This window comes from Mustela erminea, chromosome 1 (assembly GCF_009829155.1).
Source record: "Mustela erminea isolate mMusErm1 chromosome 1, mMusErm1.Pri, whole genome shotgun sequence".
Taxonomy (NCBI): domain Eukaryota; kingdom Metazoa; phylum Chordata; class Mammalia; order Carnivora; family Mustelidae; genus Mustela; species Mustela erminea.
The window spans coordinates 4,657,200-4,670,705 of NC_045614.1; the positions used below are offsets into that span (position 1 = coordinate 4,657,200).

Consider the following 13,506-nt stretch of genomic DNA (forward strand, 5'->3'; position numbering starts at 1 on the left):
CTCAGGGTCCTGGGATCGAGTCCCATTTCGGGCTCTGCTCAGCAGGGAGCCTGCTTCCCCCCCTCTCTCTCTGCCTGCCTCTCTGCCTACTTGTGATCTCTCTCTGTCAAATAAATAAATAAAATCTTAAAATTTTTTTTAAAAAATTATTTTTATTTAAATTCAATTAACATACAATGTCTTATTGGTTTCAGAGGTAGAGGTCAGTGATTCATTAGTCTTACGTGATACCCAGTGTTGAGCATCTTTTCAAATGTTCATTTGCCATCTGTGTATCTTCTCTAGGATATAGCTATCCAAATTCTTGACAATTTTCTTTCTTTCTTTCCTTTCTTCTTCCTTCCTCCCTCCCACCCTCTCCTTTTCTTCCTTTTCCTCTTTCTTTCTTTCTTTTTTTTGCTGAGGTTTTGTCTTATAATTTTTGAGATGCAAGAGTTCTTGGTATACTCTGGGTACACATTTCTTTTAGATGCGTGGCATAAGACATGTAAATATTTACTCCCATTCTGTGATTTAAAAAAAAAAATTTCTTAATTATATACTTAGAAGAGCAAGTGTATGTATGTATGTATGTATGTATTTAGGATTTTCTTTATTTATTTGACAGAGAGAGAGCTTGAGCCCAAGCAGGGGGAGCGGGGAGGGAGAGGGGAAGGAGGCTTTGGGCTGAGCAGAAGGACCCCCGCATCGTGACCTGAGCAGAAAGCAGACGCTTGACCGACTGAGCCACCCAGGCGTCGCAATGTTCTTCATTTTTTAGGAAGAGAGAGAACAAGCACCTGAGTGGGAGTGGGGGCAGGGGCCGTGGGAGAGGGAGAGAAAGAATCCTTCCATAGGCTCTATGCCCAGTGTGGAGCCCAACCCAGGGGTCCCTCTTGGGACCCTGAAATCATGACTTGAGCCAAACACCAAGAATCGGACGCTTCGTTGACCGAGCCCAGGTGCCACTGACGTTTCTAATTTTTGTATGGTCCACGGGATTCCTCTTTCACGGTTCATGATTTTAGTGTCACTAAATGTTCTCTACTTAATCCCTTATTTGTCTGCCTCTTCTCAGGGCCTAGGAATAGAGAACAAGGAGTCCCTCTGAGTCAGGGCACGCCTCATGGATCTTGTCTTACAGAACATTCAGTCAGTAACTATTTGATAAACACTTACGCTGTGCCAGGCACTGGGGATACAACGGTAAAGAAAGTCGGGTTTCTGCTCTATGGAATTTATGAGCAGAGCAGAGCCCTGAGCCCAACTGGCTCCTTTCTGATCCTCTTTGCTGGGCAGTGACACCAGCCTCCAGCTGCTGTGGGTGTTGGTGGCTCATGACTCATTCTTGTACTCTGCTTCTCAGAGTGACCTTCTCTGACAGATGTTACTTTGCTTGAAGAGGCTATGAAAGTTGTTATCACCCCATGCTTGGGGGGTAGTCCTTGGTCAATGACTAAACGATTTAGGGACAGAACAGCGCACACTTCTTGTGTCTCTGGGCAGGAAAGCCATTGTGAGGCTCGCCAGGCTCCAGATCTCCCTATGAGATCAGTCCGGAGGCAGGGTCTCTTCCCTTGCAATCACATCGACATGGGTAGCTTCTCCTCCTGCCCTATTCTTTGTCCTTTCCCTTCCACGGGTTTCTTCTAGGAGACCTCCTGCAGCACACCATAGACACAAATGGTTTTAGGAAACCCAACCTAAAACATTGGATGTCAAAAGTCGTCCCGGGAAACGACTCTGAAAGAGATTTTGGGATGAGCTACCTCACTGGTCAGATGGCAGTGAGAGCCCCAACCGTGGTGGTACAGGGTTGGCTGAGCAGCCCCTCCCCCAGCCCAGGGCAGCGTGTTAATGCTTTCACTCATGATGAACTGAGATGGGATCCAGGAGGAAGGAGGCGCACGGTTTGTGCCATATCTCTGGTGTTTCAGAGTTAGGGGGAAATAACCAAAAAGACTGTGGAATTGGGTGGTTACTGCTGAGCAACACTGAAATTTTGAAGAGAGAGAAGAACCAGCTCACGTATCAATAACCAGTTCAGGGTGTAGCGCAAGAGTCTGGGTCTTCCCTTAGCAGCATCTGCAAAGGTCCTCACGTGCAGTGGAGGTCAGGCCGAGCTGGACACCTGACTCGCCACCTAACAGTAAGGGTCGCAGAATTTCAGCGAAGGTTGTTTTTGCTATTGAAGCAAGTTTCCAACATCCAAGTCAGGATCTTGATGGCGAATGAGTAGGAATGCGAGTCTCCGGGCAGATGCAGTTGAAAACTTTGAGCCTCCGCATTCTCCTAAGACTGCATAAAGGAGAAACACAGGAGGAAAACTGGGTTTCCCCAAAATATAGACATACACACATCTGAAGAAAGACAGAGATTGGAGGGAGGCATCTACAAGTCAAAATCCACCAAGGATTGCCTCCAGAAGCTGGAACAAACTAGGAAAGCTCCTTCCCTACAGTTTCCACAGGGAGCATGGTCCTGCTAACACTTAGGTATTGGACTTCTGGCTTCTACAACTGTGAGACAATAAATCTCCACTGAAACAATATAGTGAAGAACGGTGGAAAAAACGTATTAATAGCACAATTGGTAGTAGCTATAGACGAATGTATTCCCATAGCCACAGGGCAGGATTCAATGACATAATTAGTTGCTCCATAATCATCAGAATTTCATGCTACACATCTCAGAACTAAAGGTCTCAGTTAATGAAAGGATCCTTAATACTTATTCCTCTGATATCACTTCATGACCTGTGTTTGGATCTTCAGGGTCACACACACCTTTGTTTTTCTGCGTGAATACTGAACCTCTCCCTCTCCCCCCAAAATGCATGTTTCAATGTTTTTCAAGTGTAATAGTCTTTGAAGTTGACCTACCAGTGTAAGACTCACCTCTCCCTATGGGTTGCAAAGCAAATTTGAGAGAGAATGTTGAGGCGGAATACTGAGTCCTTGGGAATAAACAGGCTCTAGTTTTGGCTAAAAAAAAACTGAGGTGTGGGGTTCCCAGATTCCTGGTGAGAGGGCAGCTTCCTCCTTTCTTCCTGTAGTGCTCTGTGGCTCTTACAGATGCCACATTCTCATTTCAAAGTTTCGAGTCTGCAGTCTTTTGTGTTTTTTTTTTGTCTAATTGCTCAGGCTAGAACTTCCCGTACTGTGTTTAACAAAACAGACAAAAGTAGGTATCCATGTCTTATTATTGGTCTTTCATTATCAATTATGTTATTAGCTGTGGGTTTTTATAGCTAGCCCTTACTACGTTAAGGAAGTTCCCCTGTAGTCTGAGTGTTTTTGTCATGAAAGGGTGCTGGATTTTGTCAAAAGCTTTCTCTGCATCACTTGGAGTGATAATATGTTTTTCCCCTTCAATTTATCAATTTGGTATATGACATGGGTTGATTTTTTGATGTTGAACCATTCTTGCATTCTGGAAATAAATCTCTATTTTATTTATGTCTGCTCTTTTATTTTGTCCTTTATTCTGTGGGTGTCGTAACTTGACATTCCTTTTCTAGTTTCTGAAGGTATGCAGTGAACTTATTGATTTCAGATCTTTAAAAATTGTTTTTATTTTTATTTTTAGTTATTTATTTTTAAAGACTTTATTTATTTGTCAGAGAGAGAAAGCACGCACAAGCAGACAGAAGCGAAGAGAGAAGCAGGCTCCCTGCCGAGGAAGAAGCCCGATTCGGGACTCGATCCCAGGACCTGGGGATCATGACCCGAGCCGAAAACATCGGCTTAACCAACTGAGCTACCCAGGTGTCCTGAGATCTTTTTTAAAAAATATATGCATTTACATCTGCAAATTTCCCTCATAGTACTGCTTTTGCTACATCCTACTCATTTCGGTAGGTTGTGTTTGAACTTTCATCCATTTTAAGATATTTTCTAACTTCTCTTATAATTCCTTCTTTGACACGTTAGTTGTTTAAAATCGTACTGCTTAATTTCTACATATTTGTGAAACTTCTGGTTTTCCTTCTGTGATTCATTTCTGGTTTCATTCACTCAATTGTACTTTGGAAAAAGTTCTGTATATGGAGTCAATCTTTAAAAATATTATTAAGACTTCTTTTGTGGCACAACATAGGGTCTATCCTGAATAATGTGGAATGTACTTGGGAAGGATACGTATTCTGCTAGTGTTAGACCAAGTGCTCTGTATATGTGTGAAGTTTATCATGTTGTTCCTCTTCTGTTTCCTTATTGACCTTCTATCTGATTGTTATAGTCATTATTGAGGGTGATGTATTAAAATCTATCTATAACAATTATTGTTGAACTGTCTAACCTTGCTTCAGTTTTTTCAATATTTGCTTCCTATATTTGGGGGCTCTTTTATTAGGTGTACATATGTTTTTTATTGTTATATCTTTTTGTTGTTTTGAACCTTTAACGGTATATAATGTCCTTCTTTGTGTCTTGTGATCTTTTTGATTTAAGGTTTATTTTGTTTGGCAATACTATAGCCTCCCAGCTTTTCTTTGGAATAATTTGAATGGAATAATTTTTCCCACCTCTTTACTTTCAACCTTTGTGTGTCTTTGCATGTAAAGTGAGTCTCTTGTGGACAGATTGGAACATGGAACATGTTTGTTTGTTCGTTTGTTTGACATTTTGGCTTTTGTTTTCCTTTTTTTTTTTTTTTTGCCAATGTGCCAATGTCTTCCTTTTATTCTATTCTATTCTTTAATAGATTTTATTTATTTATTTGTTTGTTTGTTTAAGAGAGAGAGAGTGAGAGAATGAGCAAGAGAACACAAGCAGGGGGAGCAGCAGAGGGAGAGGGAAAAGCAGAATCCCCACTGAGCAGGGAACCCAATGTGAGACTCAATTCCAGCTGAGCTGAAGGCAGATGCTTAACCAACTGAGCCACCCAGCACCCCTAATATCTTGGGAATTACAATTAACATTTTAGTATCGCAACCTACTTTTATTTATTTATTATTTTTAAATTTTTAAAAAATCAACATATAATGTCTTGTTTGCTTCAGGGGCAAAGGCCTGTGAATCTTCATTCTTACACAATTCACAGCATTCACCGTGGCACACGCCCTCCCCAATGTCTATCGCAAACCACCCCATCCCCCCCACCCAGCTCCTCTCCACTCCAGCAACCTTCAGTTTGTTTCCTGAAATTAAGAGTCTTTCATGGTTTGTCTTCTTCCCCGGTCCTATCTTGTTTTATTTTTTCCCTCCCTTCCCCCCATGACCACCACTCTCCCTCTCAAATTCCTCATATCAGAGAGATCATATGATAATTGTCTTTCTCTGATTGACTTACTTCACTCAGCATAATACCCTCTAGTTCCATCCACATCGTTGCAAATGGCAAGATTTTGTTTCTTTTGATGGCTGCATAGTATTCCAATGTATATATATACCACATCTTTATCCATTCATCTGTTGATGGACATCTAGGTTCTTTCCGTAGTTTGACTGTTGTGGACATTGCTGTTATAAATGTTCGGGTGCATGTGCCCCTTTGGATCACTACATTTGTATCTTTAGGATAAATACCCAGTAGTGCAATTGGTGGGTCATAGGGTAACTCTATTTTCAACTTTTTGAGGAACTCCATACTGTTTTCCAGAGTGGCTGCATTAGCTTGCCTTCCTGCCAACAGTGTAGGAGGGTTCCCCTTTCTCGGTATCCTGGCCAACATTTGTTGTTTACTGACTAGTTAATTTTAGCCATTCTGACTGGTGTGAGGTGGTATCTCACTGTGGTTTTGATTTGTATTTTCCTGATGCCAAGTGATGTTGAGCACTTTTCATGGGTCTGTTGGCCATTTGGATGTCTTCTTTGCAAAAGTGTCTGTTCATGTCTTCTGCCCATTTTTTGATTGGGTTATTTGTTCTTTGGGTGTTGGGTTTGATAAGTTCTTTATAGGTTTTCAATACTAACTCTTTATCTGATACGTCATTTGCAAATATCTTCTCCCATTCTGTCGGTTGTCTTTTGGTTTTGTTGACTGTTTCCTTTGCTGTGCAAAAGCTTTTGATCTTAATGAAGTCCCAATAGTTCATTTTTGTCCTTATTTCCCTAGGCTTTGGTGATGTTTCTAGAAAGAAGTGGCTGTGGCTGAGGTCAAAGAGGTTGCTGCCTGTGTTGTCCTCAAGGATTTTGATGGCTTCCTATGTTACATTGAGGTCTTTCATCCATTTTGAGTCTAGTTTTGTGAGTGGTATAAAGAAATTGTCCAGTTTCTTTCTTCTGCATGTGGCTGTCCAATTTTTCCAACACCATTTATTGAAGAGGCTGTCTCTTTTCCATTGGACAGTCTTTCCTGCTTTGTGGAAGATTAGTTGACCTTAGAGTTGAGGGTCCATTTCTGGGTTCTCTATTCTGTTCCGTTGATGTATGTATCTGTTATTGTGCCAGTACAATACTGTCTTGATGATGACAGCTTTGTAATAGAGATTGAAGTCTGGAATTGTGATGCCACCAACTTTGGCTTTCTTTTCCAACATTCCCCTGGCTATTTGGGGTCTTTCCTGGTTCCATATAAATTTTAGGATTATTTATTCCATTTCTTTGAAAATAATGGTATTTTGATAGGGATTGCATTAAATATGTAGATTGCTCTAGGTAATATAGACATTTTCACAATATTTCTTCCAATCCATGAGCATGGAACGTTTTTCCATTTCTTTGTGTCTTCCTCAATTTCTTTCATGAGTACTTTATAGTTTTCTGAGTACAGATTCTTTGTCTCTTTGGTTAGGTTTTTATTTTTTTTAGGATTTTATTTATTGCTTTATTTGACACAGAGAGAGAGAGAGAGATCACAAGTAAGCAGGTGGAAGATGGGGGTGGGTGGGAAGCAGGCTTCTTGCCGAGCAGAGAGCCCGATGCAGGGCTTGATCCCAGGACCCTGAGACCATGACCTGAGAAGAAGGCAGAGGCTTAACTCTCTGCACGGCCCAGACGCCCCTCTTTGGTTAGGTTTATTCCTAGGTAGCAACCTAGTTTTAATAATACCAACTTATTTTCAATAATATAAAAACATTCAGCTCCTGTACATCTCTGCCCCTCCTCCTTTATATTATTATTGTCACAGAATGCATTTTTTAAGATTTCATTTATTTATTTGTGTGTGTGTGTGTGTGTGAGAGTGTGTGAGAGAGAGAGAGAGAGAGAGAGAGAGAGAAAGAGAGAGCACAAGCAGGAGGAGCAGCAGGTAGAAGGAGAAGCAGGTTTCCGCTGAGCAGGGAGCCTGATGTGGGACTCGATCCCAGGACCCTGGGATCATGACCTGAGCCGAAGGCAGACACTTAACTGACTGTGCCACTCAGGGATCCCACAGATGGCATTTTTGTTCTTTGTGTTCCCTTTAGCACATGATTATTGTTTTGTGCATTTGCCTTTGAAATGAAAGTTTGGTTTAACATTAAAAATCAGTTACAATAATTCATTACATGAGCAAAATGAAGGAAAAAAATAACATCATCTCAAAATATACAGAAGAAGCATTTAATAAATTCGCATCTTCTAATGATAAAAACTTGCAGCAATCTAGAAATAGAGCATTCTTCATTTGCTAAAGAGTATCCACAAAATACCTAAAACAACAACATACTTAACGGTGGGCGGTTGAAATCGGAATTGCTGTCACCACTTCCTATTAATGTCCCACTGAGGTCCTAGCCAGTACAGCAACACAAAAGTGGAAGCAAAAGGATTGAATAAGGAGAAATAAAAGTCATTACTTAGAGGCCACATTATTATGTAGGTAGAAAATGAAGAGAAACTACATTTAGATTTTATAAAATAATTTAGCCAGGTCATTGGATATAAAATCAAAATAGAAAAATCAGTGGTGTTTCTATGTATCAACATCTCTAGAAAAAGATATTTGGAAATTATGCCATTTATAAGAACATCACACAAAAATTAAGTGCTTGTGACTAAGTAAGTATAAGCAGTGTAAGAATTCTACACACAAAACTGTAAGACATTATTGAGGGAATTAACTAGAATCTAAGTAAATAGAAGGATATACTATGGTCATGGATTGGAAGACAATATTCTGAAGACATTAATTCTACATTAACATCTATCGATCTGTAGATTCAATGCAATCTCTGCAATGTCTCACCAGGACGTATGTATATGATGCTGACTCAGAAAACCCCCAGAAATGCAAATGACCCAAAACAGCCAGGACAGTTTTCAAGAAGAGAAACAAAATGGAGAGCTACTAGTCCAGATATTAAGACCTATCATAAGGCCACAGTAATTTAGACGATGGTGTTCGTGCAAGGATGGATTGTCATCCAGGGGGATTATAAACATAAAAGTGAAAGGAAAACCAATAAAGTTTAAAGAAAGAGGAGATTTCTATTCTTATAGGAGAATATTTATTTATGTGAGGGCATGCAAATATTTTAAAAAACAACACAAAAATATTATCTATGTAAAGGAAGATATTAAATTTAATATTAAATTAAATATTATTCTCATAGTATATGAAAAGTAAGATCTTCTGTTTTTCAAAAGATATCAGTTCAGAGAATGAAAAGGTAATCCACAGAGTGAGAAAGAAAATTTGCCAAAAAAAAAAATAAAAAAAGTAATTGACAAAAGGGCTCACTTACAGATTGTATAAAGAATTCTTATAAGTCAAAAAGAAAAAGGATGCCTGGGTGGCTCAGGTCATGATCCCAGGGTCCTGGGAAGGAGCCCTGCACTTCTCTCTCTCCCTCTCCCTCTGCCCCTCTCCCCCCTCCCCTGCTTATTCACACACACACACACACACTCTCTCTCTCTCTCTCTCTCTCTCTCTCTCGTAAATAAATAACATCTTAAAAAAAGACAACCTATTTAAAAAAGGGTTTTAAGACTTCACATAAATAAAATCTTTAAAAAAAGATAAAAAAGGACTTCACATAAAACAATATATAAATGGACAATAAGCATGAAGGGGTGCTTAACCATATTAACTATCAGGAAAATGCAATTTAAAACTACAAGGGGATGGGGTGCCTGGCTGGCTCAGTCCGTGGAGTGTGTGACTCTTGATCTTGTGATTGTGAGTTTGAGTCTCATTTTGGGTTTGGGATTACTTAAAAATAAAATCTCTGAAAAAATGACAAAACTACAAGGGATCCCATTACAGAACACCTAAAATAGAAGGCGGACAACACTGGGTTGGTTGGTGTGATATGAAGCAATGGAAACTCTCACACTTGGCAGCTGGAGGTGTTAGAGTGTCGACTGGTTTGGAAAATTGGTTATTATTTCATAAAGTTGAGCATAGGAAAATCCACTCCTAGATAGATTTTTTTTAAAAGATTTTATTTATTTATTTGACAGACAGAGATCACAAGTAGGCAGAGAAGCAGGCAGAGAGAGAGGAGGAAGCAGGCCCCTTGCTGAGCAGAGAGCCCGATGTGGGACTCGATCTCAGGACCCTGAGATCATGACCTGAGCCGAAGGCAGTGTTTTAACCCACTTAGCCACCCAGGCGCTGCTAGATAGATTTTTTTTTTTTTAAAAGACTTCCTTTATTTGAGAGAGCGCGTGCATGAGAGAGAGCACAAGCAGGGGGAGAGGCAGGCAGAGGGAGAAGCAGTCTTCCTGCTGAACAAGATGCCCAATGCAGAACTCAATCCCAGGATCCTGGGATTGTGACCTGAGCTGAAGGCAGATGTTTAACCCACGAAGCCACTCAGGCGTCCCTTTTATTTTTATTTTTTTCTTTTTAAATTAAAAATTAATTTATTAAAAGTTTACTGTTATTAAAAAAAAACTCTATACTTTTTATAGTCACTTCAGAATGTTTAAAGATACCAGTTAATGATATATAAAAGGCCACCAGCTTCTTGAAATGGCTGCAAATGTTTACCATGTACTGGCATTAAATTGGTTTGAACTCTTTGGAAAAAATTGCTGTGACTTTAAGTACAGAGATTTCAAATTCCCAGATTAGAAACAAGATTTTTCAGTCAGGAGGAAATTTAGTAAAAGTTCAAGGCTTAAAGGAAATGTTAATAGAAAAACAAAAATACTGTAAAAATGGGTTTTCCCCCACCCCCAAGTTAGGCTAAAAAAAAAAAAAAAAGGTAACCAACCCCACCCCACCCCCAATATCTCTCTTAGAAAAGTCACCCAATCCTGCACATAGGGCATCCCACACAAATACAAGTATTAAGCACAAATGTACACATAGGGTCACGAAAAGCCATAAAAATGCACCAATTTTATTTGTAAACTCATGCAAGTTTTAATAAAATATTAGCGAGCACTCAGTAAAGATAAAAAGGCCCAGGGGCGCAAAGAAAAGATGAGATGAATCATCGGGGAAATGCAAATCAAAACCACAGCGAGATATCATCCCACAGGGTTAGGATGGCTACGGCCCATCCCACACGAAATCCCAGACAGAAGACAGCAGGTACCACCGAAGATGGGGAGAAACTGGAAACTTGTTCACTCCTGGGGGTAATCATGCCAGAGGGGGCCTCGTCAAGGCAAGCAGGGTGGAAGCTCCTGGAACATTGAAAACGGAAGCACCTTACCATTGAGCAATCCTGCGTCTGGGAGGAAGGGCCCAGATAATTGACATCAGCATCTCCAAAAGGTCCCTACACTTCTTCGTTGGTTGACGCGTTATTTACAGAAGCAAAGGCATGGTGGGTGAATGCATAAAGGACTTGCGGTGTACGCGTACAATGGAAAATTGTTCGGCCATAAGTAAGCCACTGATCACATGAAATAAGGCAGACACAAAAGGACAAAGATGATTCCACTTATAGGAGGGACCTGGTAGTCAACTGTATAGAGAGAACAGGGCAATGATTACGCCAGGGGCTGGGGGGTGGGCGGGGGATGGGGAGTTGGTGTTTCATGGGTATCAGCTTAATGGGTTTCCGTTATGGAGGACGGGTAAATCCTAGAGACCTACCATAAAGCATAATGCATATATAACTATACTGTATTGTATACTTAAAATTTTTATTTTTATACTTTTTAATATTTTTAATTTCTATTTATTTATATTTTTATACTTAAAGATTTTATTTAGCTAGTTATTTGAGGGGGAAAGCACAAGGAGGGCAGAGGGAGAGAAAATCTTTTTTTTTTTTTAAAGATTTTATTTATTTATTTGACAGATCACAAGTAGGCAGAGAGGCAGGCGGGGAGGTGGTGGTGGGGGGGTCAAAAGCAGGCTCCAGAGAGCCGGATGCAGGGCTCGATCCCAGGACGCTGGGATCATGACCTGAGCCAAAGGCAGAGGCTTTAACCCACTGAGCCACCCAGGAGCCCCTGAGGGAGAAAAAATCTTTAGCACAGGCCACACGGAGCTCAGAGCCCCACGTGGGGCTCGAGTGCACCAGGCTGAGATCATGCCCTGAGCCGAAAATGTGAGTTTCAGTTTGTTTAACTGACCGAGCCACCCAGGTGTCCCCCAAATCTTTTTATTTTATTTTATTTTTTATTTATTTTCAGCATAACAGTATTCATTATTTTTGTACCACACCCAGTGCTCCATGCAATCCGTGCCCTCTATAATACCCACCACCTGGTACCCCGACCCCCCCGCCTTCAAAACCCTCAGATTGTTTTTCAGAGTCCATAGTCTCTCATGGTTCACCTCCCCTTCCAATTTCCCCCAAAATCTTTTTGAAGCGGATAGCTCTTACGGTAACTATTCTTATCATGCTCGCTTGGGCAGACCGTATAGTGAAAGTATAACAATACAGGGAAGATTAGCATGGCCCCTGAACACGGATGACACGCAAATTCGTGAAGTGTTCCATGTTAAAAAAAAAAAAAAAAAGAATTTCTTATCACACACAAATAAAGAAGAAAAGAGGAAACTTTTAGAAGGGATGGTTAAGCTTTTGAAATTGTGGTGATGGTTCCGTGAGTATTTACTTATCTTTAAACTCATCAATATGTAATAGTAAATGTATACGGCATTTTTGTATCTCAGTCATATCTCAGAGAAAAAGACAAATGTAGCGTTTTTTTTTTTAAACCACGAACATAAAGTGAACTCACAATTCTTTGTTAGTTTTTGTTAGCTTCTCGTCCTACTTGAGTTGGTTTTGTTCCTTTTGGTGGGCAATTTCCATTGTCTGAAGAATAGAAAAAAGATATTTTTATCCTAAAAATGTGCTTGGGCGAATAAATGTCTTTACATGAGATTATCTGTGATTTTTTTATTATTATTTTTTTAAGATTTAATTTTTTTTTTTTTTTTTTTTTTACTTATTTTACAGACATAGGTCACAAGTAGGCAGAGAGGCAGGCAGCGAGAGAGGAGGAAGCAGGCTCCCCACTGAGCAGGGAGCCGATGCCTGGGCTGGATCACCAGGACCCTGGGATCATGACCCAAGACAAAGGCAGAGGCTTTAACCCACGGAGCCACCCAGGCGCCCCAGATTATCTGTGATCTTATTTATTTTTATTTTTTTAAAGATTTTATTTATTTATTTGAGAGAGAGAGAGAGAGAGCACAAGAAGTGGGAGGGTCAGAGGGAGAAGCAGACTCCCCACCAAGCAGGGAGCCCGATGCGGGACTCGATACCGGGACTCCAGGATCATGACCCGAGCCGAAGGCAGTCGCTCAACCAACTGAGCCACCCAGGCGCCCCATCTGTGATTTTAAATAAACATTACACATTAAAAAAAAAAAAAAAAAAATCTCATATTGAGTGCTGTTCTCACAACAGCCTGGAGGGGGCGAGAGTGGATACAGGCAGAACTGTCAGGCGGCTTCTGGAGGTGAATCGCGGAAGAGCTTTAGACTCCGACAGGTTGAAACTACACAGGAAGGTGCCTACGGAAATGGACAAAAGAATAAGAACAGAATATGTCATTTCTGAAATAAGTAGAAGAAAAAACTGGAATGAGAAAAAAAATCCGAGATAAGGCAAGGAGTAAAAGAAATATAGAAAAGGAGGGACAGGGGAACCTGGGTGGCTCAGTCCGTTCAGCATCTGCCGTCCGCTCAGGTCGTGATCCCAGCATCCTGGGACTGAACCCCAGGTCAGGCTCCCTGCTCAGAGGGTGCCTGCTTCTCCCTCTGCCTCTGCCCCTCCATGCCCTCCTGTGTGCCCTCTCTCTCTCTCTCAAAGAAATAAATAAAATCTTTTTTTTTTTTTTTAAGGAGGGACAATCAGAAATTACAAAATAAATCCAAACTGATAATTTGCATCATTGGAATGAATGCAGATGATCTAAATCTCCACCACCTGAGAGAGGAGTGGCCAGGCACTGTGGAGCACTGGGAAGGTGGGCTGTCTGGGCTGAGATCCATCCAGTGCCAGTGGGAAATGCACTGCAGAATTTGGAGACCTAGAATGAAAAAAAGTGTAAAGCATCTTATTAATAATTTTATGCGGATTGCACCTTGAAATGATTAACATTCTGGATACATTGCTAAATAACATATAGTATTAAAATTCACTAATTTTTTAGCTCTTAATTGTGGCAGCTAGAAAAGGCTTCAATTACAGAGATGGTTCACATTACATTTATGTTGAACAGCATCATTCTAAATACTCAA

At 40.6% G+C, this 13,506-nt stretch overlaps 1 non-coding gene across 1 annotated transcript; it reads left to right on the forward strand.

Moving 5' to 3' along the window:
* The first annotated feature begins 11,653 nt into the window (after window positions 1-11,653).
* On the forward strand, window positions 11,654-11,758 carry LOC116581493. The gene has a single exon (XR_004282073.1). It is a non-coding gene; the product is annotated as a U6 spliceosomal RNA (small nuclear RNA).
* Window positions 11,759-13,506: the final 1,748 nt, after the last annotated feature.